At 43.5% G+C, this 22,250-nt stretch overlaps 1 long non-coding RNA gene and 17 other non-coding genes across 18 annotated transcripts in view; 17 read left to right on the top strand and 1 right to left on the bottom strand.

The window, feature by feature from the left end:
- Positions 1-16,058, bottom strand: part of LOC142814318 (uncharacterized) — a 139,731-nt gene extending 123,673 nt beyond the window's left edge. Inside the window, exon 1 of the long non-coding RNA XR_012894924.1 lies at positions 15,919-16,058. This is a non-coding gene — a long non-coding RNA (uncharacterized LOC142814318). The remainder of the gene's footprint in view (positions 1-15,918) is intronic.
- TRNAT-CGU (transfer RNA threonine (anticodon CGU)) lies at positions 155-227 on the top strand. Its single transcript has one exon. It is a non-coding gene; the product is annotated as a tRNA-Thr (tRNA).
- Positions 609-681, top strand: TRNAT-CGU (transfer RNA threonine (anticodon CGU)). The gene has a single exon. It is a non-coding gene; the product is annotated as a tRNA-Thr (tRNA).
- Positions 1,064-1,136, top strand: TRNAT-CGU (transfer RNA threonine (anticodon CGU)). The gene has a single exon. It is a non-coding gene; the product is annotated as a tRNA-Thr (tRNA).
- On the top strand, positions 1,518-1,590 carry TRNAT-CGU (transfer RNA threonine (anticodon CGU)). Its single transcript has one exon. It is a non-coding gene; the product is annotated as a tRNA-Thr (tRNA).
- Positions 1,973-2,045, top strand: TRNAT-CGU (transfer RNA threonine (anticodon CGU)). The gene has a single exon. It is a non-coding gene; the product is annotated as a tRNA-Thr (tRNA).
- Positions 2,427-2,499, top strand: TRNAT-CGU (transfer RNA threonine (anticodon CGU)). The gene has a single exon. It is a non-coding gene; the product is annotated as a tRNA-Thr (tRNA).
- TRNAT-CGU (transfer RNA threonine (anticodon CGU)) lies at positions 3,335-3,407 on the top strand. The gene has a single exon. It is a non-coding gene; the product is annotated as a tRNA-Thr (tRNA).
- TRNAT-CGU (transfer RNA threonine (anticodon CGU)) lies at positions 3,789-3,861 on the top strand. Its single transcript has one exon. It is a non-coding gene; the product is annotated as a tRNA-Thr (tRNA).
- Positions 4,243-4,315, top strand: TRNAT-CGU (transfer RNA threonine (anticodon CGU)). The gene has a single exon. It is a non-coding gene; the product is annotated as a tRNA-Thr (tRNA).
- On the top strand, positions 4,698-4,770 carry TRNAT-CGU (transfer RNA threonine (anticodon CGU)). The gene has a single exon. It is a non-coding gene; the product is annotated as a tRNA-Thr (tRNA).
- Positions 5,152-5,224, top strand: TRNAT-CGU (transfer RNA threonine (anticodon CGU)). The gene has a single exon. It is a non-coding gene; the product is annotated as a tRNA-Thr (tRNA).
- On the top strand, positions 5,606-5,678 carry TRNAT-CGU (transfer RNA threonine (anticodon CGU)). Its single transcript has one exon. It is a non-coding gene; the product is annotated as a tRNA-Thr (tRNA).
- Positions 6,060-6,132, top strand: TRNAT-CGU (transfer RNA threonine (anticodon CGU)). Its single transcript has one exon. It is a non-coding gene; the product is annotated as a tRNA-Thr (tRNA).
- TRNAT-CGU (transfer RNA threonine (anticodon CGU)) lies at positions 6,514-6,586 on the top strand. Its single transcript has one exon. It is a non-coding gene; the product is annotated as a tRNA-Thr (tRNA).
- TRNAT-CGU (transfer RNA threonine (anticodon CGU)) lies at positions 6,968-7,040 on the top strand. The gene has a single exon. It is a non-coding gene; the product is annotated as a tRNA-Thr (tRNA).
- TRNAT-CGU (transfer RNA threonine (anticodon CGU)) lies at positions 7,422-7,494 on the top strand. Its single transcript has one exon. It is a non-coding gene; the product is annotated as a tRNA-Thr (tRNA).
- TRNAK-CUU (transfer RNA lysine (anticodon CUU)) lies at positions 7,876-7,948 on the top strand. Its single transcript has one exon. It is a non-coding gene; the product is annotated as a tRNA-Lys (tRNA).
- Positions 16,059-22,250: the final 6,192 nt, after the last annotated feature.

The following is a 22,250-nucleotide window of genomic DNA, read 5'->3' as shown; positions in this document are numbered from 1 at the left end:
AGCTGCCCACTCATAATAAGTTCACGTGCTACGTGGCGCCAAACATGCGCATAAGAGTGTTTCACACTCGTTGTTTGGCCTATAGATGGCGCTGACTGTCACTCCTACTTCTAAATTCACAGATAAACCCAAAAAAGTGGATGGAGGGAGGGCCGCTGTGATAGCTCAGTGGTTAGAGCATCGAACGCGTAATTCGAAGGTCGTAGGTTCGATTCCTGCTCACAGTTGGTAATTTTTTCATCCACTTTTCTTTCTTCTTATTTACATTCCATTGGTTTTAATAGCTTCCCCTGTACATTCCTTGGCATTACTGTCTGTTATATCTCATTAATATTGTGTTAAAACACGGAAAAACGAGCCCTTAGGTATACACTTCTTTCCCTTATTTCATTGAACGAGGGTCTCGTACTGGCAGACTTGGTGTGTTTAGGTTGTATAAAAGGGACAATTAATCAGCTGCCCACTCATAATAAGTTCACGTGCTACGTGGCGCCAAACATGCGCATAAGAGTGTTTCACACTCGTTGTTTGGCCTATAGATGGCGCTGACTGTCACTCCTACTTCTAAATTCACAGATAAACCCAAAAAAGTGGATGGAGGGAGGGCCGCTGTGATAGCTCAGTGGTTAGAGCATCGAACGCGTAATTCGAAGGTCGTAGGTTCGATTCCTGCTCACAGTTGGTAATTTTTTCATCCACTTTTCTTTCTTCTTATTTACATTCCATTGGTTTTAATAGCTTCCCCTGTACATTCCTTGGCATTACTGTCTGTTATATCTCATTAATATTGTGTTAAAACACGGAAAAACGAGCCCTTAGGTATACACTTCTTTCCCTTATTTCATTGAACGAGGGTCTCGTACTGGCAGACTTGGTGTGTTTAGGTTGTATAAAAGGGACAATTAATCAGCTGCCCACTCATAATAAGTTCACGTGCTACGTGGCGCCAAACATGCGCATAAGAGTGTTTCACACTCGTTGTTTGGCCTATAGATGGCGCTGACTGTCACTCCTACTTCTAAATTCACAGATAAACCCAAAAAAAGTGGATGGAGGGAGGGCCGCTGTGATAGCTCAGTGGTTAGAGCATCGAACGCGTAATTCGAAGGTCGTAGGTTCGATTCCTGCTCACAGTTGGTAATTTTTTCATCCATTTTTCTTTCTTCTTATTTACATTCCATTGGTTTTAATAGCTTCCCCTGTACATTCCTTGGCATTACTGTCTGTTATATCTCATTATTATTGTGTTAAAACACGGAAAAACGAGCCCTTAGGTATACACTTCTTTCCCTTATTTCATTGAACGAGGGTCTCGTACTGGCAGACTTGGTGTGTTTAGGTTGTATAAAAGGGACAATTAATCAGCTGCCCACTCATAATAGGTTCACGTGCTACGTGGCGCCAAACATGCGCATAAGAGTGTTTCACACTCGTTGTATGGCCTATAGATGGCGCTGACTGTCACTCCTACTTCTAAATTCACAGATAAACCCAAAAAAGTGGATGGAGGGAGGGCCGCTGTGATAGCTCAGTGGTTAGAGCATCGAACGCGTAATTCGAAGGTCGTAGGTTCGATTCCTGCTCACAGTTGGTAATTTTTTCATCCACTTTTCTTTCTTCTTATTTACATTCCATTGGTTTTAATAGCTTCCCCTGTACATTCCTTGGCATTACTGTCTGTTATATCTCATTAATATTGTGTTAAAACACGGAAAAACGAGCCCTTAGGTATACACTTCTTTCCCTTATTTCATTGAACGAGGGTCTCGTACTGGCAGACTTGGTGTGTTTAGGTTGTATAAAAGGGACAATTAATCAGCTGCCCACTCATAATAAGTTCACGTGCTACGTGGCGCCAAACATGCGCATAAGAGTGTTTCACACTCGTTGTTTGGCCTATAGATGGCGCTGACTGTCACTCCTACTTCTAAATTCACAGATAAACCCAAAAAAAGTGGATGGAGGGAGGGCCGCTGTGATAGCTCAGTGGTTAGAGCATCGAACGCGTAATTCGAAGGTCGTAGGTTCGATTCCTGCTCACAGTTGGTAATTTTTTCATCCATTTTTCTTTCTTCTTATTTACATTCCATTGGTTTTAATAGCTTCCCCTGTACATTCCTTGGCATTACTGTCTGTTATATCTCATTATTATTGTGTTAAAACACGGAAAAACGAGCCCTTAGGTATACACTTCTTTCCCTTATTTCATTGAACGAGGGTCTCGTACTGGCAGACTTGGTGTGTTTAGGTTGTATAAAAGGGACAATTAATCAGCTGCCCACTCATAATAGGTTCACGTGCTACGTGGCGCCAAACATGCGCATAAGAGTGTTTCACACTCGTTGTATGGCCTATAGATGGCGCTGACTGTCACTCCTACTTCTAAATTCACAGATAAACCCAAAAAAGTGGATGGAGGGAGGGCCGCTGTGATAGCTCAGTGGTTAGAGCATCGAACGCGTAATTCGAAGGTCGTAGGTTCGATTCCTGCTCACAGTTGGTAATTTTTTCATCCACTTTTCTTTCTTCTTATTTACATTCCATTGGTTTTAATAGCTTCCCCTGTACATTCCTTGCCATTACTGTCTGTTATATCTCATTAATATTGTGTTAAAACACGGAAAAACGAGCCCTTAGGTATACACTTCTTTCCCTTATTTCATTGAACGAGGGTCTCGTACTGGCAGACTTGGTGTGTTTAGGTTGTATAAAAGGGACAATTAATCAGCTGCCCACTCATAATAAGTTCACGTGCTACGTGGCGCCAAACATGCGCATAAGAGTGTTTCACACTCGTTGTATGGCCTATAGATGGCGCTGACTGTCACTCCTACTTCTAAATTCACAGATAAACCCAAAAAAGTGGATGGAGGGAGGGCCGCTGTGATAGCTCAGTGGTTAGAGCACCGAACGCGTAATTCGAAGGTCGTAGGTTCGATTCCTGCTCACAGTTGGTAATTTTTTCATCCACTTTTCTTTCTTCTTATTTACATTCCATTGGTTTTAATAGCTTCCCCTGTACATTCCTTGCCATTACTGTCTGTTATATCTCATTAATATTGTGTTAAAACACGGAAAAACGAGCCCTTAGGTATACACTTCTTTCCCTTATTTCATTGAACGAGGGTCTCGTACTGGCAGACTTGGTGTGTTTAGGTTGTATAAAAGGGACAATTAATCAGCTGCCCACTCATAATAAGTTCACGTGCTACGTGGCGCCAAACATGCGCATAAGAGTGTTTCACACTCGTTGTTTGGCCTATAGATGGCGCTGACTGTCACTCCTACTTCTAAATTCACAGATAAACCCAAAAAAGTGGATGGAGGGAGGGCCGCTGTGATAGCTCAGTGGTTAGAGCATCGAACGCGTAATTCGAAGGTCGTAGGTTCGATTCCTACTCATAGTTGGTAATTTTTTCATCCACTTTTCTTTCTTCTTATTTACATTCCATTGTTTTTAATAGCTTCCCCTGTACATTCCTTGGCATTACTGTCTGTTATATCTCATTAATATTGTGTTAAAACACGGAAAAACTAGCCCTTAGGTATACACTTCTTTCCCTTATTTCATTGAACGAGGGTCTCGTACTGGCAGACTTGGTGTGTTTAGGTTGTATAAAAGGGACAATTAATCAGCTGCCCACTCATAATAAGTTCACGTGCTACGTGGCGCCAAACATGCGCATAAGAGTGTTTCACACTCGTTGTTTGGCCTATAGATGGCGCTGACTGTCACTCCTACTTCTAAATTCACAGATAAACCCAAAAAAGTGGATGGAGGGAGGGCCGCTGTGATAGCTCAGTGGTTAGAGCATCGAACGCGTAATTCGAAGGTCGTAGGTTCGATTCCTGCTCACAGTTGGTAATTTTTTCATCCACTTTTCTTTCTTCTTATTTACATTCCATTGGTTTTAATAGCTTCCCCTGTACATTCCTTGGCATTACTGTCTGTTATATCTCATTAATATTGTGTTAAAACACGGAAAAACGAGCCCTTAGGTATACACTTCTTTCCCTTATTTCATTGAACGAGGGTCTCGTACTGGCAGACTTGGTGTGTTTAGGTTGTATAAAAGGGACAATTAATCAGCTGCCCACTCATAATAAGTTCACGTGCTACGTGGCGCCAAACATGCACATAAGAGTGTTTCACACTCGTTGTTTGGCCTATAGATGGCGCTGACTGTCACTCCTACTTCTAAATTCACAGATAAACCCAAAAAAGTGGATGGAGGGAGGGCCGCTGTGATAGCTCAGTGGTTAGAGCATCGAACGCGTAATTCGAAGGTCGTAGGTTCGATTCCTGCTCACAGTTGGTAATTTTTTCATCCACTTTTCTTTCTTCTTATTTACAATCCATTGGTTTTAATAGCTTCCCCTGTACATTCCTTGGCATTACTGTCTGTTATATCTCATTAATATTGTGTTAAAACACGGAAAAACGAGCCCTTAGGTATACACTTCTTTCCCTTATTTCATTGAACGAGGGTCTCGTACTGGCAGACTTGGTGTGTTTAGGTTGTATAAAAGGGACAATTAATCAGCTGCCCACTCATAATAAGTTCACGTGCTACGTGGCGCCAAACATGCGCATAAGAGTGTTTCACACTCGTTGTTTGGCCTATAGATGGCGCTGACTGTCACTCCTACTTCTAAATTCACAGATAAACCCAAAAAAAGTGGATGGAGGGAGGGCCGCTGTGATAGCTCAGTGGTTAGAGCATCGAACGCGTAATTCGAAGGTCGTAGGTTCGATTCCTGCTCACAGTTGGTAATTTTTTCATCCATTTTTCTTTCTTCTTATTTACATTCCATTGGTTTTAATAGCTTCCCCTGTACATTCCTTGGCATTACTGTCTGTTATATCTCATTATTATTGTGTTAAAACACGGAAAAACGAGCCCTTAGGTATACACTTCTTTCCCTTATTTCATTGAACGAGGGTCTCGTACTGGCAGACTTGGTGTGTTTAGGTTGTATAAAAGGGACAATTAATCAGCTGCCCACTCATAATAAGTTCACGTGCTACGTGGCGCCAAACATGCGCATAAGAGTGTTTCACACTCGTTGTATGGCCTATAGATGGCGCTGACTGTCACTCCTACTTCTAAATTCACAGATAAACCCAAAAAAGTGGATGGAGGGAGGGCCGCTGTGATAGCTCAGTGGTTAGAGCATCGAACGCGTAATTCGAAGGTCGTAGGTTCGATTCCTGCTCACAGTTGGTAATTTTTTCATCCACTTTTCTTTCTTCTTATTTACATTCCATTGGTTTTAATAGCTTCCCCTGTACATTCCTTGCCATTACTGTCTGTTATATCTCATTAATATTGTGTTAAAACACGGAAAAACGAGCCCTTAGGTATACACTTCTTTCCCTTATTTCATTGAACGAGGGTCTCGTACTGGCAGACTTGGTGTGTTTAGGTTGTATAAAAGGGACAATTAATCAGCTGCCCACTCATAATAAGTTCACGTGCTACGTGGCGCCAAACATGCGCATAAGAGTGTTTCACACTCGTTGTATGGCCTATAGATGGCGCTGACTGTCACTCCTACTTCTAAATTCACAGATAAACCCAAAAAAGTGGATGGAGGGAGGGCCGCTGTGATAGCTCAGTGGTTAGAGCATCGAACGCGTAATTCGAAGGTCGTAGGTTCGATTCCTGCTCACAGTTGGTAATTTTTTCATCCACTTTTCTTTCTTCTTATTTACATTCCATTGGTTTTAATAGCTTCCCCTGTACATTCCTTGCCATTACTGTCTGTTATATCTCATTAATATTGTGTTAAAACACGGAAAAACGAGCCCTTAGGTATACACTTCTTTCCCTTATTTCATTGAACGAGGGTCTCGTACTGGCAGACTTGGTGTGTTTAGGTTGTATAAAAGGGACAATTAATCAGCTGCCCACTCATAATAAGTTCACGTGCTACGTGGCGCCAAACATGCGCATAAGAGTGTTTCACACTCGTTGTTTGGCCTACAGATGGCGCTGACTGTCACTCCTACTTCTAAATTCACAGATAAACCCAAAAAAGTGGATGGAGGGAGGGCCGCTGTGATAGCTCAGTGGTTAGAGCATCGAACGCGTAATTCGAAGGTCGTAGGTTCGATTCCTGCTCACAGTTGGTAATTTTTTCATCCACTTTTCTTTCTTCTTATTTACATTCCATTGGTTTTAATAGCTTCCCCTGTACATTCCTTGGCATTACTGTCTGTTATATCTCATTAATATTGTGTTAAAACACGGAAAAACGAGCCCTTAGGTATACACTTCTTTCCCTTATTTCATTGAACGAGGGTCTCGTACTGGCAGACTTGGTGTGTTTAGGTTGTATAAAAGGGACAATTAATCAGCTGCCCACTCATAATAAGTTCACGTGCTACGTGGCGCCAAACATGCACATAAGAGTGTTTCACACTCGTTGTTTGGCCTATAGATGGCGCTGACTGTCACTCCTACTTCTAAATTCACAGATAAACCCCAAAAAGTGGATGGAGGGAGGGCCGCTGTGATAGCTCAGTGGTTAGAGCATCGAACGCGTAATTCGAAGGTCGTAGGTTCGATTCCTGCTCACAGTTGGTAATTTTTTCATCCACTTTTCTTTCTTCTTATTTACATTCCATTGGTTTTAATAGCTTTCCCTGTACATTCCTTGGCATTACTGTCTGTTATATCTCATTAATATTGTGTTAAAACACGGAAAAACGAGCCCTTAGGTATACACTTCTTTCCCTTATTTCATTGAACGAGGGTCTCGTACTGGCAGACTTGGTGTGTTTAGGTTGTATAAAAGGGACAATTAATCAGCTGCCCACTCATAATAAGTTCACGTGCTACGTGGCGCCAAACATGCGCATAAGAGTGTTTCACACTCGTTGTTTGGCCTATAGATGGCGCTGACTGTCACTCCTACTTCTAAATTCACAGATAAACCCAAAAAAGTGGATGGAGGGAGGGCCGCTGTGATAGCTCAGTGGTTAGAGCATCGAACGCGTAATTCGAAGGTCGTAGGTTCGATTCCTGCTCACAGTTGGTAATTTTTTCATCCACTTTTCTTTCTTCTTATTTACATTCCATTGGTTTTAATAGCTTCCCCTGTACATTCCTTGGCATTACTGTCTGTTATATCTCATTAATATTGTGTTAAAACACGGAAAAACGAGCCCTTAGGTATACACTTCTTTCCCTTATTTCATTGAACGAGGGTCTCGTACTGGCAGACTTGGTGTGTTTAGGTTGTATAAAAGGGACAATTAATCAGCTGCCCACTCATAATAAGTTCACGTGCTACGTGGCGCCAAACATGCGCATAAGAGTGTTTCACACTCGTTGTTTGGCCTATAGATGGCGCTGACTGTCACTCCTACTTCTAAATTCACAGATAAACCCAAAAAAGTGGATGGAGGGAGGGCCGCTGTGATAGCTCAGTGGTTAGAGCATCGAACGCGTAATTCGAAGGTCGTAGGTTCGATTCCTGCTCACAGTTGGTAATTTTTTCATCCACTTTTCTTTCTTCTTATTTACATTCCATTGGTTTTAATAGCTTCCCCTGTACATTCCTTGGCATTACTGTCTGTTATATCTCATTAATATTGTGTTAAAACACGGAAAAACGAGCCCTTAGGTATACACTTCTTTCCCTTATTTCATTGAACGAGGGTCTCGTACTGGCAGACTTGGTGTGTTTAGGTTGTATAAAAGGGACAATTAATCAGCTGCCCACTCATAATAAGTTCACGTGCTACGTGGCGCCAAACATGCGCATAAGAGTGTTTCACACTCGTTGTTTGGCCTATAGATGGCGCTGACTGTCACTCCTACTTCTAAATTCACAGATAAACCCAAAAAAGTGGATGGAGGGAGGGCCGCTGTGATAGCTCAGTGGTTAGAGCATCGAACGCTTAATTCGAAGGTCGTAGGTTCGATTCCTGCTCACAGTTGGTAATTTTTTCATCCACTTTTCTTTCTTCTTATTTACATTCCATTGGTTTTAATAGCTTCCCCTGTACATTCCTTGGCATTACTGTCTGTTATATCTCATTAATATTGTGTTAAAACACGGAAAAACGAGCCCTTAGGTATACACTTCTTTCCCTTATATATATATATATATATATATATATATATATATATATATATATATATATATATATATATATATATATTCACGCGATTCCTCAGCACGAAAATGATCAAAACAACGAGCCCGTGGCTAATGGGCTGGGATCAGTATTGATTTTAAATCTCTAGACAACCAACGCGACGACACAGGCCTGAGGCTCCTGGTGTTTCATCACCGATGTTCTAACACCAGCCACTTCCTTATTAGAGGACGTATTTGCAAAATTCTTGCGGCAGCATGTTCATGTTCACAAAGCCAAAGTGCGCATATTTTACTTTATAACAATTTTTTGACCTCGTGGTTGTTTACTGGTTCTTTAAATACTAAGGTAAGGTTACGATGAAGAAAGAAGCATGGCAGTATATCGAGAAAAAGATTGCAGGTGGTTGCAATAACATTAACATATATAGAAGAAAAGAAATATTCCGTACTTACTGGAATCTAACGCAATATATTTTCCAGAATTCTGCTGTCGACCTTTGCGCTCAATCGAGTAACCTAGTGATATTTTTTTTTCTTTCAAGACGCAATAAAAAGTCTAATGTCCCGTTACGATTGGAGTCGCGTTAAGATCGCATAATACGGTAACCAGAGGCCTGGCTGCTTTCAGCATAAGTCCCGTAAGCGCGGACTAAAAGGAGAAGGCACTATGCATAGGACACGTGCAGCTCATCAACATCTATCTTTACTTCGAATCCTTGCTGCAGAGTTATGTAGTTTCCATAAGCACCTCGCCAAGGTAGAGAGAATCTCCCGTAGCGAGATCGACAACTCCTTGCCAACTTTTAACGAACATCTTTGGCTTATAAGCTATAACGAGTTTTCTTATGAGCTAGCAGCGCGTTGTTCTCCGGTACAGCGTCGCGTGCTATTGAGCCGGAGTAGCAGGGACCAAAACCATGTTTTCTTCCAACTTGCAACCTACCCGCCGAACGTGCTCACCATCAACCACGGCACGCTATCACAACAGCGTGCTCGGCACCTTGCTCTTGATCCGCACGCCACTGCCGTGGTCATTCACCGGAGAGGTAGGCGGGAGGCCATCGTTATATCGAGATGGGTACATTGTCACGCGACCACTTGCATGCTCTCGTCGGCTCCTGGGAAATCTCCCTGTCGTTGAAAGCTGGGCCGGCGTGTGCCACGTGGGACGTGAAACCATGTCACGCGATGGCAAATATTTGCTCACTAATGCTTCCCTTCTCATCCGTGCCTGAAAGTGTGATGCCGAAAAGAAATGCAATCGAATTTCCCTGTGCGCATTGTAGAGCACATTGCTTTCAGCAGCTTCATTCCCTGAAACTACAGGCTCGGAAGTGCGATGTGTTTGGGCTGTTGCTACATGAAGGCTGTACGATGACCCTGAATAAATAAATGCTCATTTAGCTGAGGATATAGTTGGCCAGGCTCCGAGCGGCTTGCGTTATTTAGTCTCTGCTATCACGAAAGGAATGGCTTACAGGTCTCTCCAGTGGGCTGAGCGGTTAATAGAATTACTTACGCCTTCTTCCAAACTAAGCTTCTGCTTTTTTTCTCGCTTTTTGTGCTCCTAATGCAATTTATGCAACATGGCGCTGCCCGCAATACTTTGGCACATATTAACTTTGTGTGGTTGGGTGTTTGTTGACACGAATAAACAAGGAAGCTTATTAGACATGCCCAGCATGATACGACGCGACCATATGAGCTCCAGGATCTAGGATTAATACTCGATAATTGCATGCTGTTGTAAAAGCAAATTCAAAATATGGTGCCACTTAACCTTCATTTCCGAACCTTCCTTTCAGAAACGCAAATCAGTAAAAAAATGGGGTGTTCACAGCAATCGCAGCATCATAATTTTTCTCCATACTGCAAAAAGGCCATCGTCTATTAAATTGTATTATCATGCGGAAAAACATATATTGGACAGAGCGGAAGATGCGTCAATATCCGTCTTCGGAAGCATGAATGATCACTATCGGACATCAAACCATTTTTCATCGCCGCCCATCGTAAACAATGCGGTTGCATGCACTTTCTTTTTCGTCCACACTAAGATCCTGTCACGTCATAAACAACAGATAACAAAAGAGGTCATCGAAGCATTTCACAACCAAAGGAAAAAGGGAAAATTTATCGGTGTACGTTCTATCCCTCTAAGTGATGTGGAATTCTACTACCTAAGCGCCACCTGCACATGTTGATCACAAGGCATAGCAGTTTTCTCTTCAGTTTTTTCTTCCTCTTCATATTTGCATGTTTGCTTTTGTCTTAATAAAATTCAGTAGCGACTCAGCGCTCGTGTTGTGCACGTTCCTTTTCTTCTTAGTTCTCGTCTCCCAGTGCGCAGCTTAAATCAAGATGAGTCATACCTCCCATGTAATCGCTCTCGCGGGCTGATACGCAGCGGCAACGCCCCTTTTGCCACTGGTGGTTGCCGGGCATCCCACTAGAAATAAATCACGAACAGAAAACTTCTTTCACGACGTCACCGGTGGGGTCACCAAATAGAGGGAAAGGACGAAAATTAATAGGAGGAGGGTTTGCCGCGGGGGCTCTCTTTTCCCACTTCGCATGCAAGCGAAATGCGCTCGTGCCAAACGTTACTATTGTAACCTTCCTCGTGTCTTCATTCAGGTCCGCTTGAGGCGCTGCGCCGTGCTCCTTACCGGGCTGCAAAAATCAGGCGCCTTGTGATTCTTCTTTTAACCACTACCATCACCAAGTCCGCTAACCGCTTGGACGATTCAGCTATACGTAAAATTGTGCTAATCATTCTTTTTTTCATTTTTTTTCGTGTGTTCTGAAGCGGCGAAAGTTAAGCTGACTGAATTTTTGGTAAGACGAAACTCAATCGGCACAAATAAAATGGACTTTTTTTATTGCACGTTTTGTATTAGAAAACAAACATACGCGCAGTGTGAAAATGACAATCTATAAAAACAGCTTTAACTTACAACTGACATACGTATATAGTGAGCAGGCATTCAATCTAAAATATCTGAACTAATGCAAAAGATTATCAACAATCACGAAAAGGACACGCCGTATTTGACTCAACCACGTTTGTTATGATGCCGCGCATAGTTTTCTTACAGAACTTGAGTACCAAATGAGACTGAAGTTCAGAGCCATAGAAATCCTTGAAGTGATCAGAAATGTTTGAAGAAAGAACGTCGCTTGAAACATTGTTTCGGCAAGTTGATTTGCCCTCGTCGGAGCAACAGCGTTGTCTTGACGAAAAAAAGTTCACTAGTCAAAACTTTGCCTCCATCGACATTCTCTGTAACAATTTTTAGCAGTATTTAGTCCATCGTGCGTATTTGAGTGACAGTATTAGAAGTAAACGCACACAAATTTTCTAACTGCGGCTACATGAACTTCATGAGCAGGAAGCAGCCTATAATTACTTGGCATCATTTGAACTGCACAGCAAAAGTAAAAGAAGCTGAAACTATGTAGCCGAGCTAACTGAAATTAAAGACTTTCAATAACCGCATTTTCCCTACAGCAGCTTGGCTGCCGTCTTTGACAATCAGTCATGTGACACGTCACTTCTTTCAGTTCAGTCGGTCTTGCAGATAACTGCATGGTTTTACTTATATACTCATGCAAAATTAATACTTGCTCAAATAATGGGTCTAAATTCTTGTGCTCACCCGTTGCCTTTAACAAACGCTGAAAAAACTTCACGGAACTAGAAATTCTTGGATTGGCACACCGCAGAGCTGCGGAAAATGTGTGTTACCTAATTTCGCCATCTTCAACGAATGCATGGTTGACTCTTTCGGCGTAGCTAACAGCGGCTCACATTGCCTGCCCGCCACAACTAGCTCTCTTTATCTTTACCATAGTCGGCACGCCAACCGAGCGAGATATCTGAGCGCAATACAACTTGTAATATCGCTGAGCGAGTGGCGAGAAGGAGCGGAGGCAAGTGCTACGAACTCAAGTCAATTACTTCCCGCGCTTCACCTGATTCGAAATTCACAAAATAAGATTTATTGATTAATACGTGTTATTTAACGTCCCAAAACAGCCCTATGATTATAAGAGACACCGTTGATTTGATTGATATGTGGGGTTTAACGTCCCAAAACCACCATATGAATATGAGAGACGCCGTAGTGGAGGTTGATTGATTGATATGTGGGGTTTAACGTCCCAAAACCGCCATATGATTATGAGAAACATCGTGAAGGATGGCTCAGGAAATTTCGACCACCTGGGGTTCTTTGACGTGAGCACACGGGCCTACACATATGAGCACACGGCCTTCCCACCCACCATCGTAAATGCAGCCACCGCAGCCGGGATTCGATCCCGCAACCTGCGGGTCAGCAGCCTAGTGCCTTTGCTACTAGACCACCGCTACGAGACAGATCACGGTTTCAAGGTACAAAAAATTGCGTTAAAGACCAACGCATTTCAAAAGGCTTTTCTTCCTAAAACAATGCACGACTGGAACCAGTTGCCTTCAAACATTGCCTCTATTGTGTCAAATGATTTTATTTGTTTCTCTGTTGCAAATATAGTGTTCTGTGCGCTTTTCCCTTTAAATTTTTTGATATTATATGTTGTATGCTGATTGTGAATTATTTGCGACTTTTGTTTATTTATTTGGCTGACAATGTGTATTCCTTTGTAATCATCTTACTGTATACTCTCCCCTGCTGTATACTCTCTCCACCTTAGCCACTAGACCATCGCGGTGGGGCTTCACAAAATAAAGAAGAAAAGAGATTTAAGCAATGAAGAAGTTTTTTGACAGGGGTGTCAAAGTTTTTTCTTTGTGAAAACTTGTGTTGTGAAAGCCAATAAATGCGAACAATCACATCCGTTCAACTGTATCTTAAGACGCCCAGCAACCGCTACGAGCGTGCATGTTCTTTGAAACCGAAACTAGCGTTGAGTTTCTAGGGCCTGGCAATACTACTGGAGATGATCGTCTCAGAATACGTCCCCTAATAAAAGAAAAGTCACCCATAGGCAGCAATCTCATTGTCACGTGCCGCTGACGCCGCCATGCCTTCAAGTACCCCAACCATCGCAAGTACGCGGCCCGTGTCCTTTAAACAAAAGCAAAGAAGAGCATCACGTATACGCTAACGTCTCGAGCCATGTGCGTGTCGGAATCGGTCACCGCAATAGCCATAACGGGCAGCTTAAATTGTCACGTTACATGGTGATAAGAGTGCTCGTTAAGAACTGGGACCAGGCTAGGACATTAATCGCTTTTTGGAGCTGGCCTATATCCGTTGTTAGTAGTTGCTTCGGCAGACAGATGCGGTAAGAATGAACACCAACGCCTCGTGGCATGATCCCTATCAAAACGGATTGTAGTTTACCTGGCACCCTATGGCAAGGAACCATGCAACACATTTGCTTTCTCTGACCGGTTGTCGATTATATGACGAATACACCTGGCACGCCATGTAACATTAGACAGGGAAATTGCTAAATTTCACTGCTCTATTTTTTCCTATACAGTTCCAACCTTGTCACAAACAATGTTATTAAGTCCACTATATGATTTGCATTTAAAGCTATCCAGACGTGCTGGAGATGATAACCTTTGGAACTTCATCCACCTGAAGGAATTTGCAGAGTAAGGTTACTTTAAAGAATGAACGTGCCTTTGACAAAACTATACAGGCTTCATTTTCTTCTTCGACAACTGATGCATCCTCAGCACTTGACGATCTATATTTCACTGCCCATCCAGTTGCGTAAGTTAATATCATTTTGCGTACATTCGATAACCACAAATAAGAAAGTGAGAATAAATCGAAAACCTTACAGATTTTGCATTACTTCTAGAAGAAAATAAGGAGGTTCAAGGCCTACTTCAAAAATTTACGAAGCCAAGTTGTGGCGCTTATTGAACTCCTGACCAGCAGGAGCTTCAATGCAATGTTTCAATGGATCCCACCCTACGTTGGAATTGGAGGGAATGAAAAATTGGACACCCTTGCACAAGAAGCGTAAACGTGTGTTCCTAAAATAGCTCCAGATCTTACCAGAACAACAAATATGTAATACGCCATCACTTCAGGGTGGTTGGTCTACAAGTTCTCATTTCGGTCAAGCAAAAATTCACAGATTTTCTTAAAAACAAGCGACGCTGCTTTACTGGGTAAAAACAGACTTCTTCACTCCCGACTGGGCGAGGCGATTTTCCGTTTTGTGCCTTCTTATGTGAAATTGGCTACACCCAATATTCTATTTGGTTTTGCCCGCACTCTGATAGGGAAAAATCAGCGATGGTGCACAGCTAGCAAAAAGGTTGTCCCAAGCACGGGAAAGATGACATCATGATGTCATCTTTCCTGGAAGGCCCATGACAAGAAACAGGAGCGTGGAACAGATTTTCATGGATTTCCTGCGATACACTGGGCTGTGTAAAGTGACGGACGCCTATATTTCAGGAGATGTTCCCTCGGAAAAATTGCTGGTCATTTAGACCACGCTAATCCCGCCTGTTGCACCACCACCACATTACCTCGGATATCTTCAGACGAAACAGTAGAGCTAGGTGTCGAAGAGCAGGTAAAGGTCCCTGCGCGCGTTAGTTTTTAAAACTAAGGAGAAAAGAATATTACACCATACGGAGTGACTATTAAAAGAGGTGGTAACATGTCAAACTACGTAGAGTATGAAGAGGTACAGTCGCCAGCAAGCTTAACAGGAACGGCCCAGAGAGTGTCCTCAAACAGTCTCAATGACGCTAGCACCGCGTATCTAGCTTTGGGTTCTGTTGCCGAGATGTTACCCATGCGTATACAAGCATATTGAGGTATTATCTCGGCAACAGCTCCCAGCGCTTCGCGGCTGGCACCAGTAAAAGTAGTCCACGCCACGCTTCGGAGTGTTTGGGTTAAGCTTGCTGACGACTGTATACCAAGAGCGCATACAGTGCACAGGAACTGCAATGCGACACCAAAATAATGGTATGCACAATTTAATCGACATGACCGCATCATGTAGCTAAGAACCTGGCGGCATAAGTTAGTGCTAGCTTTTAAGCAAATGCTCAAGAGAAAATCATGCCAACATGACACAAATTGAAGAGGACGGAAACGAAGGTACGATCGTGAGCGCCGGCATGCCGTAAACACAGAAACGCGTGCCGTAGTTCTAACGGAAAAACTTTCTTACACCAACACGAAGCACTTCGCATGCAAGCACCGTCCGTCAGCTTAGATACTTCGTCATCCCGCTCACCACGTCATCTGAGCGGACCTTTATCGATGGCGCTCTTTGGCGACCTGAGACAGCAAGCAGTTTTATAATTGCGTATGAAGAGATAGCGTTGGTTACGGTCATTAGCTATTTCCGCCTCTTAGCGGGGGCCCCGCAAGAGTTTGGCTTACGATGTATGCGCAGTGACGACAAACGCTAACACAAGGCTTTTCGTGCGGTATTCTAAAACTACCAGTGAGATAACCACGCCCAAATAAACTGCACACGTGCGGAGCTTGGCGTTGGTACAGGAAAGCATCACTGGCAGCACCGGGCAGCATACGCTTCCGTGTTCAGGCTAATCGTGCTGCTGAATGCAGTACTTAGCCATGCATTATCGAGTTCCAGTGAATAGGTATTGTAGCCAATGTAACCGTAAAACTGATGTGCCACTTAAGTCTCGCTGAGAATGTTAGAATTGGCAATTAGTGGAGGCACATGCCCTCACTACACCTGCAGGTTCAAACTCCTTGGAGCAAACGCGCCTCACGTAAACCACATCAGATGACCCAATTTGCGGCCGCTGTAGTGTTTCGCAGAGCAGGTATTAAGCTTTGATCTCACCGTTTTGCGATGGGCGTCTGGGCGTGCTTCCACAGCGTGGGTCACAACAACACCACCTAGATAAGTTCAGTTACTCATTTAGGTGGTGTTGGTCACAACGGCTCCGCACATCTTTTTCTTTTCCTCGCGCAAGCTTATTCACTTTCTCCAGAACACAAACCAATCGACTCGCGAACAGCGGCAACAAGCGTAAATCGCGAACGGGAGCAAGAAGTGACGTAGCGGATGACGAGCCTTACGGCTGCGCCGAGACATGAGTGGCCGCTCATTCCTCCTCCTCTCGTATGGCTCGACGCTAGCTGTGCCCTTTCCTTTTCTTTCGTTCAGCGCCTGCAGTTCGGGCAGCATGTGATAAGGTGATGGAATTCGCATCTCTCACTGATAAGTGAACAGTGCAGTTTGAAGCACGTTTGGTATAAAAAAAACGTGCAGTCTTATTTCGCCGCACCCTTTGTAAAATTGATTATGAAATTTCAATGGTCCGTCCGTTCGAAGCAAAGAAGCTCGGGAGAGAAATAACGCAAGATTCCAACAGTGACAGAAACTATAGGGTCGCTTATGTATTCGCCTCATGGCATCTGCGACTGAAAGTCGAAAGCTGTCTTCTACGCAGCCGATGTATTGATCCTCTTCCTCCATCTTTCGGGAGCTTTCCGCACCTCATCTGGTTTAGTACAGCCTCCGAGATTGGCACACCTTTCACCAGGCGACGATGTCATGTGATGAGCCCGATGAAACAATACCGTAACGTCATGTCGTCTAACGTCACAGTTTTGTGATACATCGTGGTGATTTTATCTCGGGGTGTTTTTTGTGGCGTCAATCATGCGAGCGCCGACAATGCCGGACCGCCGATGGTCAATGATCACGTGATCAATTAGGCATCTGAAGTATATGTCTTAATAATTCGTGAAGTTTAACGTCTATAAACATCAACACGATTATGGGGCATAGCGGTTGATTATTGTGTGGGGTTTAACGTCCTAAAGCCACGATATGACTATGAGAGACGCGGTAGTGGAGGGCTACGGAAATTTCGACCACCTGGGGTTCTTCAAAGTGCTCCCGAATCTAAGCACATGGGCCTACAACATTTCCGCCTCCATCGGAAATGCAGCCGCCGCAGCCGGGATTCGATCCCGCGACCTGCGGGTCAGCAGCGGGCTTTAGCGGTGGGCTCCAGAAATGTTGACTACCTGTTGTTCTCCCACGTGCTCCCAAACCACATGGGTCTCTATAATTTTACCTCTCTTGAAATGCCGCCGACGCAGCGATTTGATCCCACGACCTTCGGGTCAGCAGTAGAGCCCCCTAACTACTGGACCACCACAATGTAATTGCGGTACTTCAACAAGGGTTGAATGCGCAGTGCACGCGCATGCGCGTAGAATGAACGCTCAAGAAAACTCACTGGGGCTCATAACTATAGAAGAAAACCCTCCACTTTGAAGCTACGCGAAATATCTATATCAGACTTCTGAATTGACGACTTCATATGTGAGGTTCCTTGCAATGAACTCAGTCACAAATACACCAATGCTTCCCAGCGAGATTGCCGAGATTGCCGAGTGCAGCTTGTTAGCTATATTTCCTGCGTTGATCATAGCTTGAATAAACAAAAACAATTCCGCCAAAACAGTAAAGCTTTCTTTCGGGCTACTTAGTGCATACTTGCACACATATTTGGGTTGCGCGAAAAAAAAAACACGGATGAAGGAGAGTATAGAGGATGAGCGCAATCACCCTGTGTATATTCCCCTTCGTTCGTGTTTTTGTCGCACAACCCAAATATGTGTTCAAGACTACCAAAACAACCATTTAAGTTCCATTTCTTTTACTCAGCTACTCGTTCTAAGTTTACTAGTCACTCGATTTTGTCTAAAACACCACCCGAATTGAATAAGCTTCATGCTTTACTTGTCAGTAGCCTTCAACACACATAATTCAAAGCAGCCATTTTTGATGTGTCACACCATCTCATCTGGATAGTTCAGTAATAGTATTGTGAGTAATCAGTATATAAATCAATAAATAGTAGAAAGGAATCCTTAAAAAAGTAGTACTCCCTTGACGAGCGAAATGGCATCTTTTGAATACGAATATCACGTGGACACTATATATATTTCAAAAGTACCTGACTTTAATGATTTTGGAAGTTGCCAGCCGATGCCCGAAGCAGGCTTGCTTACTAATGGCCGAAACTTCCCTAGAGCCGCTATAGTTTCTTCAGTTAGTGTGAGTGAACGTGCGAAAGTTGAACTTCGGTAAATAATCATGAGGGCAGTCTTAAGGCGCCTGTGGAATCAGTCAAACGGAACTATCTCAAGCTGCCTTCTTCGGGGTATTCAACGCGTAAATTTCGGCTAGAAGGTGGTAACTGCCCTTCTGCATATTAACAAACCAAATCAACAATCGCGGTAGGAAGAGACCTCATAATGACCGTCTTGTTTACTTGTCCCTTCTTTCTTCCAGCTTATTTTCATCTATACTTCGTGGATTGGCTGTGCGTTTGGCTGATACAGAAGCCACCTCATTATGTATGCCACGAGACAGATATGAATCCAGAAAAATATTTTTTAGATGTAGAGATGTTAGATTTTTGAAAGGTGAATGCATTTTTTCTGCAGTTAGTAATGTTCTTGAATAATTAGGATAATTGACATTACGTTTTTTACTATTCTTAAAGGAACAATTATTCCTGTTGACGTGATGTCCTCTTAACACTGTTATGACGGTACTTCCTATATAAAGTCATCCCAAAGTCTTTCGTAACGTAAAGGCTCGCACACATATCGGAATGCCGAAATAAGCTTCATTTCACAACTTTATTACAAACGCTACCATACGTCATGAAACCAGCATTTTCTGCAATAACTTTTTTAATACCGCCACTCATCAGTTCGTGACCTGTCTGGTGGAGCCCACAGACATATAACTCCTAATTGTCATACCAGTTGTGACGTCATCCGGCTTGACAACCGTGATGACGCCCGCCTTGCGCATGGCCACCTGACCATGCCGCACTGTCTCGTAGTAATTCTCGTATATCAAGCGCATATCGGTGATCTCGTCCTGCACGTCACGTGTGACGACAATCAGCGCCAGACAGACTGTTGTCACCAGCAGGATAACCGTGGCAGACACTTGATACTTGGCGGCAAGGTACCCTTGCGTGGCGTCCACACAGCTTCGGACATACACGACCTCCCTGGCGGAAGTGTCGTCCATGAGGAGCACACCTCTGACGCCCATCAAATTGTCGACCACCGCGGTATTCGAAGAGTTCGCGGGCCGGCAGGAAGATGGGGGCCTGCTGCAGCACTGCACGCTCAGGTTATCCGCTTCGCAGCGGTAATACTGGTTGTAGTTCCAGTCCCGGAAGGAGTCAGTGGAAAAACCGCAGCAATGTAATGACACCTGCACTGAGTCAATCAGGTGCTCGAAGTCCAGGTTGTTTCTGTAAGCGCGCATAAAGTCGACGTACGACGGCTTCTTCATAACGCTGCTCCGGACAGCATGCGAGAAAGTGAAGGGCAGACCGGCCTTCACTTTCCTTCACCGGCTCCTTCACCATCAGGACGATGGCGAAGGAGCCGATGAAGACCTGGTAGGCCTGCCGGAGCAAGATGTTCTCGCGGAGTGAGCCGACCAATTCGACGTCGGCAAAAAAAGCCGCTGGCGACCATGAGGAAGACGTCGAGGTGCAGTAGGAACGTGAATACAAACGACTTGGTGATCAGGCTGGTCCAAACCTTGTAAGGCTGCGAAGGACGGAACATGTAGGAGTACAAGGCGCACCACAACACCGTGACCGAGATTAGCATGATCACCATGTTTACGGAGACCAACGCAGTTCACTTCTTGAAGTCGATGTTCTCCCTAATGGTCGAAGACAGTGAGATGGGCCCTTGTGTAGGACCATTTTTTCGGGACAGTTGAGATGAAGGCCTTTGCTTTTCAGCATCCTTCGAAGAGCCATCGGGTGACTTTTTTTGTCGCTGGGAAATGGCATACATCTTTCTGGCTCTTTTTTGGTCGTAACCCTAAGAAACTCTGGCGTAACGCGAAACCCGTCAGAACAGTACAGGCCACGGGCTCTTCCGCTTTTTCTTTTCTTTACTCACCAGTTGTAGCGCACCACAAAAATTTAAAAAACAACGGAAGAACAGCATTAAAGAAGAAAACTCTACGAAAACGAAGATAGAAAATCAAAATTGAGATGCGCGTCAAGGGCGGAGCCATCAGGAATCTGTCTGGGAAGGCCATTTCTGAGAAGGCCAGTGTAGCATGCAATGTCAGAACACGTTAAGGAACACTAGATTGTCTAAATTACCGGAGCTCTCCACCAAGGCGTCTCTCATAATTATATCGGGGTTTCGGGACGTAAAACGCCACATATTATTATTATTATTATTATTATTATTATTATTATTATTATTATTATTATTATTATTATTATTATTATTATTATTATTGTTATTATTATTATTATTATTATTATTATTATTATTATTATTATTATTATTATTATTATTATTATTATTATTATTATAGTAGAAGAAAAATTCGTTCACAACGATTTGAACATTAGTCATGCGACCAAAATGGGGCAAGCACATTGGCTTCGGTGAAAAAATTTCGCCGCCTTGTGTACCATTCCGAAAATTGTACAGGTAACGGCAACAGTTTAAGGGCGTGTGTACAGAAACTGCAGAAAAAAAGCATGGATCTTTGGTATGCTATATATTAGCATTATTATACCGAAAAACGAAAAAAATACAGGTGCCTCATCTTCAACGCTTATGCCTGGTGACTTGAACTGAAATTAAATGTACGTCACTATAATATAACAGCCGGGGTAGGGGCCTATTGATTGTACATGGCGTAGACTTGTTGCACGTTACAAAGAAACATGATCAACGAAAAAAAAGTTTTGCGCTTGCAAGAAGTTTCATTCTTTCAAAGTGAAAATGCTAACAGTATTCAGGATACGAGGGCGCTGGATTGAGGATAGTATCTTTATGTATTTCTGGCACATGTGTGAGTGTTTATTTTTGTTCTGTTTCTTTGAATGAACACATGTTGTCATGATTCTGTAAAAATAAACAGTTTTTAGTTCGCGTTTGTGTTGTCCTGTATCATTCCTTGTGCGTCTATTTTGTTTTATTGTATCACACAGACAGTTTACGCTATAGCGCGTCACTAGAACTGTACTGCTATATATTTGTGAACAGATTCGTCAGCCAAACTATGCAAAATCAATATTAGCTAACCTGAACGAGCTACACTGCATTTCAGAATGTGTTCTAGTTCTGAGGCCACTGGCCTACTGTGGATGTGAGTGACCTCTTAAGCAAGACAATGTTAGACACTCAGCGTTGAAACCCAACTATTTATCACTGCGGGACAGCCAGCTTTCACCTGGTGGCAAAACCGTGCGAAAGCGCGCTTTTCCGCACTGATTTAAGAAAGAACATTTCATTGGACGCGCAAGCACGCACTGCGGGTAAACGGCCCATGCAATTCGCTTCTTCTGCCTTTACTTTTGCATTTGCTGCTATTTGTACTGCCCGTACACTGCTGCTAGCACTGAGTGAGTAGAACACATCCATCTGACTTCCACGTACTGTTCACGAAAGTGGAGGGCATGCCACTGCTACCCGGATATTTTACGAGAGCTTGGTCGAGTTGAAAAAGTACCAGGTTTGCATATTTTGCACTTTTCTTTCGTCATGAAGAGCGTCCTCGGAAAGCTGCACGTGCAATGGCGGTTAAGGCGCAACGGTGTGCTATGCGTAAGTAGCGAGAACTCTCACCATCGACGCCCAAAGTGGTCTTATCTAAACACGACAGGAATGCAGGCTACGAAGAGTCACATTCCATGTGCCGTTGATGCTCTAAATTTACAGCCACTTCTCCCTGTGGAGGCAGGAACCCATGTCATTTCCTTCCTGGAGCCGCGTCATGTTAAAGGCTATGGGAGCAGCAGTATGTAGAAGAGAACAGTGACTGCAGGGGTGCTCGCAGCTCCCTCTCAGCGACCGCTGACGAGCAGTCACGGCCGGTGATTAGACCAGTAAAGATGTGTTTTTGTGTGCCTCGGTCTCGTCTCAGAGGACTTTCTGGGCCAGCCGCTATACTCCTCAAAGTGTGGAACTAACCAGACACATCATTTGTACTATCGCAAGAACCATTTTACATGTTGAACTCTAGAAAACCCTGTTCTTGTGTATTGATGTAATGTAGATCCATGTTGAATATATTTTATTGCTTTTTTTGCAGGCAGCTTGTGAATCATTTGACGCACCTATGTGAAGAGAAAGAAAGATGGC

This window comes from Rhipicephalus microplus, chromosome 4 (assembly GCF_043290135.1).
Source record: "Rhipicephalus microplus isolate Deutch F79 chromosome 4, USDA_Rmic, whole genome shotgun sequence".
NCBI classification, from domain to species: domain Eukaryota; kingdom Metazoa; phylum Arthropoda; class Arachnida; order Ixodida; family Ixodidae; genus Rhipicephalus; species Rhipicephalus microplus.
This window is presented reverse-complemented; position numbering and strand designations above follow the sequence as displayed.